The sequence below is a fragment of the Temnothorax longispinosus genome, chromosome 8, assembly GCF_030848805.1.
Source record: "Temnothorax longispinosus isolate EJ_2023e chromosome 8, Tlon_JGU_v1, whole genome shotgun sequence".
NCBI lineage: Eukaryota > Metazoa > Arthropoda > Insecta > Hymenoptera > Formicidae > Temnothorax > Temnothorax longispinosus.
Genome location: NC_092365.1, coordinates 6,557,843 through 6,575,564, shown reverse-complemented (window position 1 = coordinate 6,575,564; position 17,722 = coordinate 6,557,843). Strand labels below are relative to the sequence as shown.

General features: G+C 42.7%; 1 protein-coding gene across 5 annotated transcripts in view; it reads left to right on the top strand.

Annotated features, from left to right (window-relative positions):
* Prosap (SH3 and multiple ankyrin repeat domains prosap) overlaps positions 1–17,722 on the top strand; it is a 127,908-nt gene that overhangs the window by 34,979 nt on the left and 75,207 nt on the right. For all 5 annotated transcript variants that reach the window (XM_071786200.1, XM_071786197.1, XM_071786196.1 and 2 more), the window contains exon 2: positions 16,040–16,101. The gene's annotated coding sequence lies outside the window, so the exon portion shown is untranslated. The remainder of the gene's footprint in view (positions 1–16,039; positions 16,102–17,722) is intronic.

The following is a 17,722-nucleotide window of genomic DNA, read 5'->3' as shown; positions in this document are numbered from 1 at the left end:
TATTAGAGCATCGTGGTCAAGGTCGGCCGTCTTGGAAAATCGCCTTGCTTGTATTAAAACCGCGTGTCAGATACTCGTTCTAACCGGAGGTACCCGTTGAAACACCTAATTACTTTCACGCACAGCGCCGCAAAAACGGCCTACATCTCCGATCGCCACGGAAACGCATAGTTTATATCGACGAAAGTCGATTATTTCGACTTTGCGCTTGCCGATCTAAAGCAGGTCGGCCAGCATTAGACACGCTTCGAGGCTCGTAATTATTAACGCGCTGCCGGTAAGCCAACTATATCATTTGGTATGCATCGTCACTGTCAGTGTTTAACTTTTACCGTGGAAAATTGCGCGACAAGTATCCTGCGACATACCGATGGTTAAACTTTTTCTTTCGAAAATTCAACGTCAACGTTTTTAATTGAAGGCTAAACGATAATAGTAATGAATATGTATGTATCATGTATGAAAACTGTATCAATTTTAATTATTAAAATACTAAAATTATTAAATTATAATAATATTCTTATCACTTATTCACAATATTAATATATATTTAAATACAACCGTTTTAATTTTATACAGAGTATCATGTAAATGTTTCGTCGAAAATATATATCCTGAAACTAAAATATCGTCGTGCAATGAAAAAGTATACGTTTCCGGCCAGGTTACCACTTGCTTTTTTATTTTCGTCTCGAGTGCTAGTAACACCACGTGCGGAGGAGAAAAAAAAATAAGTGACTCCGGTGAGTCTGCTCGTGCAGGAATATACACACAGGGTGACTCGGTGATTTACGAGCGGCGATTTCTCGTGCTCGGGCCTCTTCTCTCGCGTCTCTCGATCCGTCCGATAGATTCGAGTCCGGAACAAGGGAGAGTACTCGATAGATCGAGACGCGATTAACGCGATGGCGAAGTCAATTTCGACCCACGAGGGTATCCGGACTGATTGCAAAAGTCTCCATCCGTGCGCGCGCGAGCGCGATGGACGTTACGGATGTAACGTTGAGGTATCTTATTTCATTACACATCATGTCCGGTATCGAATTATCTTTCGAACAATCGCGCATATATCATACGGCCGAATGTAAATGTTCTCGAATAATGTGCAATAATCGCGTCGAAGGCGCCAAGTTCAACATTTCAATACGTACAATTTTTCAATGCAATTAACTTTTCGTACAATTCCGGTTGCAATATTGAGCCTCACAATTGTAGTGATAATTGTATTCAAAATTTCAGACAAAGCTAAGAAATTATTAGCTACTTGACATTTTATCAGAGAAACAAAAAAATTAGATAAAAATTATTTTTTTAATGGCGCGATGGCTGCACATGTAACTGTTTTTTCGCTAGAGAGGAAGAGAGAGAGAGAGAGAGAGAGAGAGAGAGAGAGAGAGAGAGAACAGAGTGAGACGGATTTACGATAAACGCACGTGGACGGGATGCAGTAAGGTATATATGTGGCGTAAGCAAACGAGTTTCGTTTTATAGATAAATAAACATATACGCGGACCGCGTCAAGAACCTCGTGAGAAGTCGTACGGGTTAAACATTTCGCTCGGCCATTACAGGGAGACGAACCAGACTTGACTTTTCGCTTGCGTGCGTGTACCAGACTTGACTTTCGTGTACAAGTCAAGTCGAGCCAATGTCGAAATTGGTACGGCGCGATGTTTCTCGGCCTCGCGTCGTCATAAAACTTTAACGCCTCCTCGCTCGCCGAGAGTACGTCTTCCCCTTTGACGGAAGTCAAGTACTTTTTATTTATTAGCCAATTCGCCGGTTTTACGTCCGCCAGTACACGAGGGAAATACGAACGCGATTTCTCTGCACTTCGGACCTTAGGGCCTCCCGGGCTCCCTCGGCCGCGGCATAATGCAAGCGTCTTGCTCGTTGTTATTATCATTATTTAGGATCCGCAACCGCTCCGGCGTCGATCGGGCATCGCTCGATATGAAATCGTTTCAGCGACACCAACGTAAAGACGCCAACGACGCGGCTCTTTCGCATTCTTTATTTTCCTTCTTCGAGGCGAGACTTTCCTCCTCGTCGGCGCTCGTTACGCGAAATTGGCTTGTTTGCAAGCGATCGTGTCGACTGTCGAGCGTAGGTGGTGGTGTGCGCGACGGCGACATGACCAACAGAAAAAACGTAGCAGCGAGGGCAGCGAGTAAGCGCTCTCCCTTTGCGAAACGTAGTCTGAATTACGCTAATTAGCCCGCGTCTCGTGCGAGCAAAAAGTTTCGCAGCCGTTGTGTATGTGTGTTTTGCCGAGTTCTTATTTTGTAATTTATTCTTAAGGTGTCAATATAAAACTTTATTTTATTTTATTATACTGAAAAAATTTATTATTTGCAAGAAAATAGATTTCTTTGAATTTAGTTTCCTTATAATTTAAAGAAGTATTGAGTAGATTTAAGAAAACATTTTTCTGAGTTTAAAATATTTTCTCGAATCTATACTTCTTTGAATTAAGGAAACTAATTTCAAAAAAATATATTTTCTTGCAAATAATGATTTTTTTTTCAGTAAACTTATTTTAGTAATACAAATATTTCCTTCCTTAATATCTTATAATAACTCTCGAACATAATTATTGAAAAGATAATAAGAAAAGCCTTGCATTGTTGCAAAGTAAGGTCGATCGATAATAGGAATGTAAGACGTATTATGTACGAAACGGAGAACGATACTTCTATTATTCTCCGTCTTGTTTTCTTGAAGTATAGTCTTTCGTACAGAAATATGCATTGCGCACGAGCGGTCGAAGATAAGCGTTCGCTTTTTCTAACTTTCTGGGTTACCGTTGTTTGTTATTGCATACAGTCTACGTTATAGTTGTTAGGTGCGGAACGCCGTGAGCGATTTACTAGCTACTTGGCAACACGCGACTAGAAAGTTGCTCGTGCTTTGATCGCCTAACATATAAATCGAGCATTGTTCGTATAACTGCCTGCTTGCCGGTCGCGCCGCGCCGTTTTCTTTCTAATTGCATTTGAATTCCGTATTCGAGAGAGAGAGAGAGAGAGAGAGAGAGAGAAAGAGATAAAGAGAAAGAGAGAACATTTAGATGCGATACAGATCGTAGCGTTATTATAGATCGTTCGAGAGTACAATGCGTGGAATGCGTTATAATTCGCGAACGTGAACTTGCAACGTACGTTACAAACTGCATGTGCGTTATTTCATTTGCGATTTAACCCATATACATATAATGCCGTTTCTGTCAGAAAAATCAGTTGAAACACTTTCGTACAGTTTAATTTACATATATAATTACATTTTATAACATAAAAAACTCCAACGACAACGGAGCTATTGTACGGCGAATAAATTATTATTTTTCCATTTGTATTTGCAGAATTAATCATTTATTTTCGTGACGATTGTATGATGCGCCCCTTGTGTGAATTTATATCGTTCCTTCTCTCCACCGAGTTTAACCTCTGAAATTGACTTCTAATCAAATTAAAATGTAACGTTTCATTCGAAGTATCTTAGCTGACGCTTTTGAAATGAGATTCTGTAGTAACGATAAATATATTAGAGCCTTAAGGTGCGATCGACGATTATGTAGCACGGTCGACGTAGACGTTCGGAAGTCGCACTTCCGACAGACAATTTGCGCAAATAAAAATTTGATGGCACGATAGATTTTTAAATAGTATTTATATGATTAATAAAAGTGAAACATTTATTATTTATTTCCTGCGCAAATAAATACGTATATAATGAACAGCAGAGCCGTTAAACCACTCCGTATCGTGAATATCCAATTCGAATGTAATTTGGATAAATCGTATGTATGTACATACATGAGTACTTAAAAGTCGTTGAATTTGCGTGGAAATTCAGTAAACAAAAAATACACAGTACGAATTTGCACTTTCGCTTTTCATCTAAGTAAAAAGTGGAAACAAGCGATATAAAAAAAGAAGTAGAATATGAAAAAGAACTTCCATTAGTTTCAATCTCTGCTTCTGAGATATTTAGCGTGTAAAGCGTTGAAAGTTAATTGGTTTGCCATGACAATATTTCAAGAGCGGCTTTTGTGCTGCTATCCGAAAAAGAAGATTATGAATCGTGTCTTCCGTATCGATTTGTATTGCTAAATCGCTCCGCGAATACACGCGGAGCGATAATAATGGTCCACGTCGGCGGGATGAATGCAGAGATAGACGGAGGGAATCTGATTTCTCCTCCGAGATCCGAGAGGAAGAGGCACGGTAGGAAGGAGAGGTAAGAGAACGAAGAGGTGTAGAAGATGGAACGGGCGCGTTCTTTCGCCCCGCAAGAGACTTTAGCCCTGCCTAAGGGGCTGGGATGTAAAAGACAGAGTCATATTAGACTGATGGACGGACGGACGGTGGAGTTATTAATTCTGCCTTTAATGAATTCCCATGCCGTTTTGCGTTTAGCCCCTGGTCTTAAAAGGCGTCAGGTCCTTTAAATGCTAATTCAACTGGATCCAATACCGATTAATTGCTCGCTTATCGATTCGTCGTCCGTTTTTCGTAACGCGAAATAACGCAGTCTCCACCAAGCTCTCGCTTTTACATTTAGCTGATGCCTGATTTAGCTGTCCGTCGCTCGTGCGCGCCACCCTTAATTGAATTTCTCTCCTATTTTGTTTCTTTCGGAAGCTGTTTCGCAAGCCTGTACGCTTATCAATTTCGGCTCGACATTTGCATTACGTATCGCGCATTTGCAGCCACAATTACATTGTCTTTAAATAGCTCGCGGCTTGAATTCGACGCGTGCAAGTCGTGGAAGACCGTGACCGATCGTTGTTTTTAAAGCGATACACGTGGAAATTTGTTTTATTCGCGTCATTGAGAGAAGGAATGATAAGTGGCACGGCATATAAATGGCATAGATAATCGTGAAATATGTTGAGAGATGTTACGGGCATTTAATTTATTAATCGATCGCCTGCAAAAGCTGCCGGCGTGACTTCGCGTTTGTTCTAATACACATTGCAGCTAATATACTTCTGAATTAACAATACTGCACGTTGTATCTACGGCTTACTTAACATATATCTAAATGTACTAAAATGTCATATCGTAGTACATTAGCATAACTTATAAAGTAAAAGTTTATATTGCATCCTAAATTTTGTAAGAAGATCATAGAATGTATATAAATTCAAGTTTGTCAAAATTATCATAATCATAAATATCAATTTTCTAAGTATCTCAGGAGGGATTTGCGTTATGGGTAAATAATTTCAGAATATGGAAGCTTCGGAACGCGCGTTCTCGATCATCGCGTGACAGACAAACGCACAGGAAAAACAAATACACACTCCCCAGCAGACGCAATGAAACGCGCATCAATATCTCGATAACCGACAGCTAGGATTTTCCAACGGGGCGGTTAATCGCCGGGCTTACATCTTCGTTAGGCCCGCTTTATCATCCGCGGGCTTGATTAAGGTTCTTTATCAAGCAACGTCATTACTCCGTTTACTAGACCAGCGGCCTGAAGAAAACGGCTCGGTGTGTATTTAACGCGGAATATAAATTACCTTATCGGCCCGAGTCTCTCTTCTCTCCCTCCCCTCCCCCCTCTTCCCCTTTTACTTTGAATAAACAGGCGCGTATGTACGCGCCTCGCGAGAGAGCGCGCTCGTCCAGCGATACGAGAGCGCGCGAGCAACTTGTTATCTCGCGAAACACGCGTATACGACGAACGCGAGCGAGCGCGAGCGCGAGCTCAGGATCCGTGACCGTGATCCCGTGGCGATTATCCATAGGATCCACCGCGGATACCTCGTTGCTCGAATGCGAGAGGGAAGGAAAAGGGAGAAGAAGGCGCATCGATCGTAGATCACCGGATCACCTGCGTTCGCGGTCATTAGGCTAATGCGGGGTTATATGGGCTCCTCCGTGCTTATTTCCGCCTAATCAATCGTCACTGCTGACGTCATCCGATGCAGCAGCACTTCTTCTTGTTGCTGCACCGCATATACGAACGCGATGAATCGATTTATTTCTGCATACCGACGATTTGTTACGCGCGGACCGATAAAAATCACGCGTTTCATGGGATCTATACTTGGAGCCGCGAGTGATTATTTTTTGCGAGTTGTATTTACAGTTGAATGCAATGTCGTGTAATTTGTATATTATGCACAATAATAGATACACCGACACACAATTTTAATTAATATTTCCCTCTCGTAATTACTTCTTAATCGTTATAATTCTAAATAAGTCTTGTATATCTTGTGTAACTTTTATTCTTAAGATCCCGGCTTGATTAATTCTATACTTGCGAGGCTATAATTTATCAGGAACAGCAATCTGATTTATGCGGATGTACGCTGGCAAAATGATAACTTGAGCTATTAGTCGTTGTTCGTAGCTAATCGGCGGAAGTACAATGCGGGACGTTAGGGATGCGCGGGATAGTAGGCCTTCTTGGTCGTTAAGGCCGCACGAGGAAGAGATTCTACCATTATCCGTTCGTCCCTTCCCTGAGTACGTATCGCCAGAAAGAATGCCAATGCATCCTAATGAATGTCGATTCGCCGCGAAGATATTAAAGATATGTGTACACGCGCGCGGGCTCTCTCTGTGCCCCGACAGTACGGTGCGTGGCCGCGACTATATATGTATCCCCCGTGTCAATAGCGTAAGTGGAAGCCTTGAAATTAATCGCTTATATTTTGCGCATTTGGCGATACGAAAATTGTACATTGTTACACATCGCACAAAGAATAAGTAAGTAGTTGACTCATAAAAGACGCGTCATGTATTTGCTTTGTGCGTCAGCCTCAAAATCCGTATCAGATAAATTAGTGAGCATTGGATGGCGCAATGCTTGATCAGTGGATTCTTATCTACATCGTTTGGTTCGATAAGAAGGAACGAGACGGCATAAATCATCTTTTCCGCAGTGTTTTTCCGCGGTGAAATCCGGCTATAAGTGTGTTCGGAGTTAAAGAAGCCTTTTCCTTCGTCTACGGCCTACGCCATTGACCCTGGAGGATCTGCGCGTAGTGTCGAAAGAAGTTCTCTTTCTCTCTCTCTCGTGTTCGTGTGTAAAGCGTATATACGCAGGGTGCGTCAAACAGTACCGCAGGAATTTGCGGAATTCCAAGGTTCTTGCGCAGACCGCGGTGCCGCGACGCTACCGCGACGGCGGTATCGATCGATCGACCGATCATTGAACGTACGAACGAGCCTCTCGGAAACTTCCCAATTACGCGGCGAGGAAGCGCCGCTCGTTCCGAGGAGAGAAAACCGGGAAGCGCGGATGCGACAATGGTCGGAAATGCATGGTGCGGCATACCTATATACGTGTCAACGTCGAGATTTATGCGCTCTCGCGCATGTCGCGTACATGACACTTTTGTCACACCAAAGATTTTAACGCGCTTTTTATATACTCCGAGCGACCTGCGTATTTCCAGATTTGCACTTGTATATTTCTATAAAAATAATTGCTCCTAAAATGGTTTCTTTCAAGATTAATTTGTTTTCCATATCTTTTTACTGCAGTTTTTAATTTATTAACTATATTTTATTAAAATATTTCCGGAGTAAATTTATTCATAAATCGAAAACAAGATGGAGATTCTTCTCTTATATCTTATTTATGTGCATGAATATTTTAGTTAAACTTGCTTCGACGGTAGAATTAATTAATTTCACTCGTGTTCTATTTTGAAATGCTCTCGTTGCTCCCTGCCGCTGTAGCAAATTTAAAATTAAGGGAGATAAAAAGTGATATATACCTCTCGGCGAATTTCGTCTTACACAATTAACATATAGGCGTATCGTATGCGCTTACGTTCGGAAATCATGACTAGCTTGGGCACGCCCAACATCTAAAAAACAAATCACATATTTAATAATACATTAATCCATATCGTTACGTACTTAATAACGAATCGCTTATGCGATATCGATGCTTACATTGGAATACGATCTTCATATTAGACAAAAGAAATTTACGAGCACGAGCGATCGTATCTACGAAAGAAAAAATATAGGAAGAATAGATCCTGATTATCCGGCTTTGAGATCGCAGCATTCTGTTTGGATATACGTTCGCTCACCGAGGCGGTGAGCCGCCTTTTCGAAGACGCGAAGCTGAACTTACCTCTAAACGGGTGAGCTTGTATTACGTAAAAGTGTGAGCAGCATCATTGCGTGCACGAGTCGGCATAAAGCAGCGCGCATATATCCAACTTTATAATGCTGATCTCTCCGCGTTGCTCTCCTTCTATCTCTCTTCTGCTATACTTGCGCGCCAGTCCTGTCTCGCAGTGGGTTAACGAAGAAAGTATGCGTGGTATAACCCACTCGAACTTTACGTGCCGGCCGAGGTGCCGGCGAAGCGTGGACCGCGTAAGTATAAAGTGTGGGCAGAGTGATCCGGTAGCCCACGTGTTCTATCGGCGATTAATCCGCCCCGAGAAATCAATTCGCGCCGAACTGATTTAAATCCCTTGCTTCAACCGCGCGTTATTGAGCAACATATGTGAGTCTTGTGGCCGCTACTATTTTCTCTCTGTTAATAGAACTTCAACGAGAGTTCCGAAAACAGATATTTTATTTATATTCTTAATGTATTAATATAATTTTTCCGCAAATGGGAATTTAAAATATTTTTGATAGCAAAATAGATTTGTTGCTAATGCAGCTGCAATGGAAAGAATTCTGACAAATATGGCACTAATGTATGTAATAACTATTACAATTTTTTAAAAATTTCGATTTTCTAAATTATATCTATTTTTATAAGAAAACATCTGTTTGTGTTGTGTAATCTCTAAAAGTCGAAGAGTGAAATATCACTCAAAACGAGTGAAATACAAGTGTAACGAAAATTGGAAATTGAGCCTGTGCACTTTGAGTGATTCGCCACTCTAAGGCTGCGTTCCAATATTCACTGCCAGTACTGAAAATCTATAGTGTACGTAACGCAAACTAGCAGTGAATATTGAAATGCAACCTGAAAAAAGAATAAAATTGCGCTTTATAAGTTAGAGTGAAATCGCACACCATTTGAATGAAAAAGCACTCTTTTCGAGTGCAGTAGATAGTGTTCATATAGGAGTGAATTATGTCATTCTAAAATTTTGAGCAGAAAATTTCACTCTGTTAGAGTCATTTCTCAGTCGTTTTTAGTGAATCGTGATTCACTGTAGCTTTAAAATGAGATCATATCACTCCGGGAGAATAATCGTCCTAAAAATTTAAGTAAAAAAATTCACTGCTATCTTATGAGTGCCCGCATTTACTCAAATTAGAGTGACAATCCTCTCTTTTGGAGTAACAATCGCAATCTCTAATATGTTAGTGGCGAAACCACTCTATGAGATTTAGAGAGTAGTATTATTGAATTATTGAACATCGAATCCGGATGGAGAGATTAACAGGAAATTTTTGACAACAATAAATCGATTACTATCGGTATGCATTAGAGTGGCGTTGGTTAGATTCGAACTATTACGACAGTAAATCGAGATCGATAGTTTCTCTTACGTTAAAGTATAACTAAAGTATAGCTTTGGACCAAAAGATAACGACGACAGAGAGTAGTTCGCTTCGGGCGATAGTTTCTCGTTATAATCTCATCGATCAGCGCGTCGCGCGGATCGAGAAAATCCGCGATATTTTACGGGGAGGATTTTCAAAACCGATGAGATCCGTCGGGAGGATTATGAGATCGCGCGCGTAAGTGTGTGGGATTCTCATAAAATGGACCGTAAGAGAGGAAGAGTTCCTGCCTTTCTCTCATCTCCTCGGAAATGATCCCGCAATTCTTTCTTTCTTTCTCCGTGCTATTGTCTCTCGCGAGAGAATCCATAATTTAGCATTCCCATAAGATGCCACGAGATGCTTTTTTTCGGGACGCCGTTAACACTTTGAGGTCTACTCGTAAACCTTTTCGCCTGCTGCTCGCCATGCGAACCCATTAAAGACTATAATTATGTCTTCCATTTATCAGTCTCAATCGCGTTTACATCTTCTATATTATGTAACCATAAATGTCAAAACGATATAATTATTTTACGTATTATTACTTCATCATTCACTGACATTCGCGAATCAATTTTCACGTATTTCTCAGAAATGTTTTACTACGATTCTGCGTTTATCTTCGACAATGGAACGATAAACTTAACATGGCAACGTAATTCTGCCGATGACAGACTGAAAAATCCTATAACTAATAATGCGGGCGATCTCGCGGTTAGCGTTTGGTTATGCAATCGCGGTGAAATATCGGAAGACATTACGAAAGACCGCGGCAGCTTGTTTACTCGAAGCACATGAGATGAATCTTCGCGGAAGGTATACGACGCGCGTGTGGAAGTATCACTTATTCCACGTCTTTCCCGCGACGTCGCTGATTGCAGGAATTTCCGTCTTCCTGCCGGCACGCCTTGTACGCGACGCGGATTAATTAAAATTACGAGATGCAATTAGCGGTCGTTACGTGTCGACGTATTATTCGGTGAAAGTGTTGAGAACCTCGACCTATCCTCGTGCGCGCGCGAAACGGTCGGCTCCATTAATCTTGCGAGCTATTTTCTTTTTTTTCTCTCTCTCTCTCCGCTCGTCTCGGTCAGGCTTATCTCGCGCGGATCTACCTTCCGATACGCGCACGCGTAATAATGCGGATACGAACTATGAAACTATCGGCAGATATCGTAAACGCCTCCCTCGTGCGCCCCACTGCGCCGCGACGTACAACGCGTTGAAACGTCGTGTATAAATTATTAATAGCTGAAAATATCACGCGTGTCAAAGTCAAAGATGAGTGCGATGAGTTGCACGTTCGCGATTAACGTGAAGAACGTTTAAAAGGAATAATATCCGATCGGAAAAAAATTACTTTGCGTATAATTATTTTGTCCAAGTTTCTGAATAGAGAAATTTAATATCTAAATTTAATATCTAAAGTTTTTACATGTGAACACGAGACGATTAATCTTTAATTTAAGAAGATTATACTTAAATTGCTTTTGCAATTTAACCTTTTAGACGGGCAAGTTTTTTCATGATTTTTTATGATTTTATTTATAACTTCCATGTATGTGTGAAAGTGTTATACTACGAAAAATAAGCAACCCCCGTGGAGTCTAAAAATAGATTTCCCGTCCTCTATAGGTCAACAAAAAAGAGTTATATTAATGCTGCTTTGAACGCTTTAATTTTCATTATTTCTATATAATCTCCATTTTAATAATTCTTATGTCGAATTATACGTTTTGAAGCATCGCGTATCTTAATTTACGATACCAGCCAGACGCACGGCGACCTTCCTCTTTGTTTAAGCTCGTTGGGGACTGATGGCAAGTTGCGCCGTCGTTAACTTGGAAATCGTATATTATACTTAATATCGCATTACGATCACCGTCGTATTACCATTTGCGATTTAAGCGGCGGCCTCTCGCCGAACGCGCACACTTAACAACAGGTTACGACTATCAGCGAAATAATTTGACCGGTCCCCCTTTCACTCGTTCGCTCCAAATTAGTAAATCCACAAGACGAATGTTGCGGACGGATTATCGGTGCGTTTCGCGCAATTGGTATCAGCTTTACGAATGGCCTGTGACGAAACGTGATTAACGGAAAAAAAAGAAATTATCATTCGAGAGTGGAGATCGAGGAATGAGGTTTTAATCGCGGCGATATGTGCAAACTCGCGTCTCTCGGGCTTCACCTCGATTTCGTGCGCCGTCGTCGTCCGGCAATTAGCGAATTCTTATGGGATTCGTAAGACCTTCGCTTGCGTTTAATTTTACAGTCAATTTATCGGGGGTTTGACCGTTTGATCGAATAGATTCCGGGGTTTAACGGCACATGCACACGCATGTGTCGCGTAATAATCTCGCGCGGTAATTAGGATATTCGTGGGAACCTCTTCATTAAAGGCGCATTAAAAGACGTGACGCGCGGAAAGACGTGTCTTCGGTAACGCGCGCGTTAGCGGAAACCGGTCCCCGAACTCGCGCGCGCGCGAGCGGCGCGATATCACGCAATTTCTATGGATTAAAGGGAAATAACGCGCCTTGTATTCCTATTTATAGCCAGTTCCGAGCTGTGCACGCGCAACCCCGTGCTTTTATCCGGCCTTCCCCCGGTCGAGGCCCAGGCGCATGTGTGGACGCGCCTTTAAAAAGGACATGCATGAGTGTGCGGCCGCGGCTCCACGTCCAGCGGCGTAGGAAACTATATAACAAGGCGAAACCTACGAGACGCGTAAAATCTCCGCGTCTCGTCGTAAAACTCTCCGCGGGGATTACTACGTATCTCGTCTCGTTTTTCGATCAAAAACGCGCGCGCATAAACGCGAACGTTGCGCGCGCGAGCCGGATATCGCTCATGCGTCCGGCTATTAAAGTGCGTTGTTGTTACGAGTATTTCGAGGTCTCGCGTGATTGAGGCGATTTCGAAAAGTGTACACATAAATCAAAGATACAGGCTACAATTATTAGATAATTCCGATCCGTACGCGCGCCGGTCGTGCGGATCCGCTAATGATAATGGAGGCGCTACAATATACAATAATAAACAATTCTCCCATGTAAATTGCAGGGAGAGAACGCCGGGCCTCTCTCTCTCGTATTTCGCGCTTCGTGTTTCGATCTATATATTGCGGATCGCGGCGGTTCCCAGGAAAGACGAGGGCATCGGAATCGCCGCGCCGCCCGATCGAGGAAACTACCACCCGTGCTGCATGTGTGCAGCAAGGTTGCAGAGTAGTCATTACGCCCATGTACACGATAACTAGATGATTAATTTATTATCGCCTTCCTACGGGGTTCACCCAGTTACCCGATGCGCCCGATAGGTCAGTGCGAGGGCCGCGCGCCGCGGCTCGGCTCGGCACGGCACGGCTCGGCTCGGCGCGGCGCGGCGGGGGAAAGTATCGATTTTGCATCGCACGAGCAACGCGGTTGCACGCTCCAACGTCTCTATTCGCTCGCTCCGTAAGCACCGCGCGCGCGGGACCGAGAGGAGCGGACGTTATTGTACGTCACGTATATAATAGCCGATCAGATTAAATCTCCCCGCGCCACGGATAAGCACGCCCGCGTTTTACACGCTACCGTTGTCGTCGTTATAGCCGCCGTTGTTGTCGTTTATATATCGGCGAAGATGCGCGATGTACCGTGCATCGCGCAGAGGCGAATGATGCGGGGTTGCAGGTTTATATACCATGTCCGGTTATCGGTTTGCTTAGTAATGTGATGTGTATTAATATTTCAAAGATCGATAGGTTCGCGTGCCATTAACAATAGCGGGGGCACACGTATGAAATGTTGAAAAGTGTGTAACGCGCGAAGGCAGCGCGCGCAGTTGTCGCGACGTCGAATTATCGTTTTTATAATTTAGGTCAATCGACTTTTGCGGGAACGACGTTTGGTGTCATGAAATTGTCGTCCCCGCACGTATGGTTTATTAATTATTAAAACACTTGCGAGCGTTTATCTGCCGTTATTAATTCCAATAGAATTTTCAGCGATTATTATCTGTAATTAAATTATTTCAATGGAGTTTTAATAAAGGCACCGCGTGGTTGACCGACCGCGTTACCGTAAACTTTGACACCGTAAGCGGATTGATGAACCCCCGCCAGTCATGTATGCTAATTTAAAATTGAAGTCATTACTCGACGTTGCCGTTTCGTGTACACGGGTCGGCTATTTGTTATGCGGCGCGCTCGCGTATCGGACACCGCAATAATAACAACGGCGATATAATAACGATCTGAAAGTGCTGGAATAACGGGGGCTTTGTGGACCTACATGACAGAGTTTCAAAAGCATTTGCACCAACCTCTCGTCGTCTTCCTTCAATTTGGCGGCATAAAGACAACTTCATAAATATTATATCAGTCTTGTCCTCTTTTCGAGCGCTTACAAAAGCGCGAGAAATAGTTTGCCATTTTTTAAAGCAGTCCTCTCGTTACAGCTATAATTTTCTCTATATACTACAATTGTTATTTCTTTATTTCTTTTAGTTTATATTTTCAATACAACGTCTCATAGAATCATTAATTACGGCCGTTGTAATACAATTCTTTCATTATAGAAGAGAAGAGGTTTCGCGTCTCATAAAGATTTCATTAAGCATTTCGTCGTGGAGTGCGTATTGTTCCGTCTGTTGCGTGCGCGTTTAATTTTATACCGTCTAGAAAGTGAGCCCGTCGATTCCCATAAGTATCGTTAGTCGTAATCTAAGACCATCCAACTAGGCATGTGATACGAAAACTTGACACCCGAGTATGCACGCTTCTAAGGCTCTTATCTTCTTATCACCCGACACTATTATGCACGCCGCATATCTCGCACGGCGGGCTCTTTATCTCCCTTTGATTTTATAACGTTACGCCGTTGTCGCGCGGGTTTAATAGTCGAGAAAAGTCCGCGACGATAATGATCGTATCGTGTGACGTTACTCGCGCTACTCGCGAGCAAAATCGTAATTTTCTCAAGAGTGTCTCTCTTTATATCATTTACCTTCAGCGATCCAAGTGGAACCTTACACGTATAGTCGGGTTCTTTTATTCGACGCGTTGATATTTGTCGGAAGGGAGCGGCAAAATCTTCCGAACGAAGCTGCCGTAAAGCGCTCCGAGGCTGCCTCGGATCTCTAACGATCGTGCGAATGGAAACCTAAACTACCACGTGTCGAAAGAAATAATAACGAAGAGCGCTAAAAAGCGTGCGCCCAGGATATCGAGAGCGACGTTATTCACACGCTTTTTACTATTGTTTTGCCGGGACGAAATTATTTAATAATATGTACACATTCACGCGATATTGCAGTAACAATATTTTACCCCGGCGATTGGTTTATTTCCCTTGTCGAACGATAAGAAGATTAATGTGCGCCGCGGCCAAATTATAGCGTGCTAATTCGCGGCTGCGAAGGGGCGATAACATAGTGCAAGTCTGAACTTAAGATTTTCGAGACTGGAAAAATAAACGACGCTAATTCCGGTTGCCCCCGGACCGGGACCCGCCGATGGTTCTTCCCTACGAAACTACGATTTCCTGCACGATTCCCGAAATGATTCCCGGAAAAAAGTCGGCCGGCCGGTGTGGTCTCGTTCGGCACGCACTGCGGTCTACAACGGAAGGCGAAGAGCTCGGAGAAGTAATATTCTCTTCAAACGCGATACTTTCGTTCCTTTGAAACAATAGCTAACGTGTTTTATATTATTCTATATTATTAACATAGATAAATTTATCAATATCAATCCTTGACAAGTGCAGATCTTGACTATTAAAAGTTCCTCGCATTCGTTTTTATCTTGGAATTTTTCAAGTTAATTTCTCTTGACAAAAAATCTCGAAGATTCTTTCCAATATTCTCTGTAAAGAACAATATCCTTTCACTTTACACTTCAATAAAGCAAGATTTTCCGGTACACCAATGTCTCGTACTAGCTTGAGATGGTCTAAAAATCAGAATCTGGATCTGATTTTTACGCCTCTCTGTCCCGCGTCCCCGCCCCGGTAATGCGCGGTTTTTTTCCCCCCTCCGTGGCTGTGGCGAATGTAGCGCGCTCGTTTCTTGAATTGCACTTTATTTATGCGATCCTCAATGATCTCGAGGTAGAGATAATCTCGCAAGGAAGGCACGCCGCGCGCGGCGCGCGGAGACTATTTTCCCGCGGAAATATCCTTAAGTTAACAACCCGAGGTGTATAGCGTGGAGAGAAGTCTCTCGGGGTCCACGGAGAATCGTCGTCTCATCGCGCCGCGCGGAGAGGTCAGCGTCGTCCTTTCTGCGATTTTATTGACGACGGCGAGGCGCGGAGTAGCGCGCTTTCCTCGCACGAGGGATTCCAGTTTTATCCGCGACCACGTTCCCTCTCGCCGTTCTAAAATTTACGATATTTCCGATCTTCTGAGGGATTTTTTCCCCATTCCTTTTTTTTCCCCTCCTCAACTCGACGAGCACACCGCGTTTGCGTGCGCGGTGCCGGAAGCATATCGCGCCGATAGATCTAACGGTGAATTAGCGCGGATGAAAGAGATTTTTCTCTCTCGTTGCAGATGCTGCGGTCGGCGGATCACCTTCTTCTGCATCCGAGCGGCGAGATCGCGCTCCGATTATGGTGAGTAAATCCCCTCCCTTTACACAAGCATGCCAGGCCTTGTGAGATAAATTATTTATGACGCACGCTGCGCGCCGTCGGTGGTATCGATTTATCGAGACAGTGGGATCGATGGTTTTTCTACGAATTTGCGCCGACGAAAACGTAACGGTGCATCCCGTTCTTACCGCCAATTCGTGTTTTCTTCGATGCGTCGTACGCATCGTTGATCGATTTTGCTACACGTTGCACACGACGAATTTATTAATTCTCGAATATGTCGGCAAATTTAAATTTAGTTTACAAACTTACTATGCGTTGTTGGAAAAATTTACATGTTCGAATTTCGCGTCTGCGAAAAACGAAAAATTGAATTACGCAAATCAGTTTTTAACTTCATTCAATTTTATACGGAACATCTCTTAAGGAGGGTCCACATTATCGAGCAGAACCGCGAGCCGAACTTCGCCGCGAACCGATCATGCGTCCACATTATCGAGCCGAACTTTGTCGGCTCGACAATGTCGGTTCGCGGCGAAGTTCGGCTCGCGGTTTGGCTCGATAATGTGGACCCTCCTTTACGCATTTCAGATAAGAATGATGCTCTGTTTGTCTCTCAGATTTTCTTTGTATACATCGCTATTTCCAGAAGGCATTATTAGAGATGGGATCAAGTTCAATATGTACTTAAAAATCCGAGTCAAATCCAATAATCAAGTTTCACTTCCTTAGTTTCATGTAACATTCATAAGAAATAATATTTCATGCATTGTACTTGCGAAGTAATCGAATCCCCATTAGTTAGTTTCGAATTTTTAAATAAGTGCCTGCAGGTTTTGAAATGTATACTTATAAGCAGTTTCTATCGTAAAGAATCGTAAAAAGATTGAATCTTTTGCAAGTAATATTCGAATATGTTATCATAATATATAAATTATAATGTAAAACTGTAATAAAGAGATATTCTCGGAGATATTTGTGTGTACACACGCACACATAATGCTTCACATTAAATAACCTGTAGAAGGGAAGCCTATTTTTATGCTCCACGGGGATCGCTTATTTTTCGTAGTATAAGTTTAACACATATATGAAAGTTATAAATAAAAATTATAAAAAGTCATAAAAAAAACTTGCCCGTCCTCTAAAGGTTAAATTTCTAGTAAAGTACTCATAGAAGGTTCAAACATATTTGATCCAGGTTCGAGTCTATAATTTGGAAGTGATACACTCTTGTTTTCCGAGGAACTCATAGAGGGTTTGAACCCATTTCGTCTAGGTTCGAGTATACTTGAAGTATCGCTTTTAATTTTCAAAGTAATCATATAGAGAGTTCGAAACTGCGCCAACAGATTCGAACCTACTTGTGTAAGATACTTAATCCCATCACTAAGCATTATCTCCCTATTCCACTTCAGGCTTGATTTTCTTTTCGAGATAGGTACGATGAAGCATGACGCGAAATTTGCGCGATATATCCAGCGCGAGGCGCTCAAGGAACGCTCATTGTCACTTGACGGCCGATATGGAAATCGCACTCTAAGTATACATTATGGAGTATCACCACCCACCTGAAACCGGCCTGCGTTGCGTTACGCGCCCAGCGCTCGCTTTGTAACCGATAGTAACGCAACTATTTCTT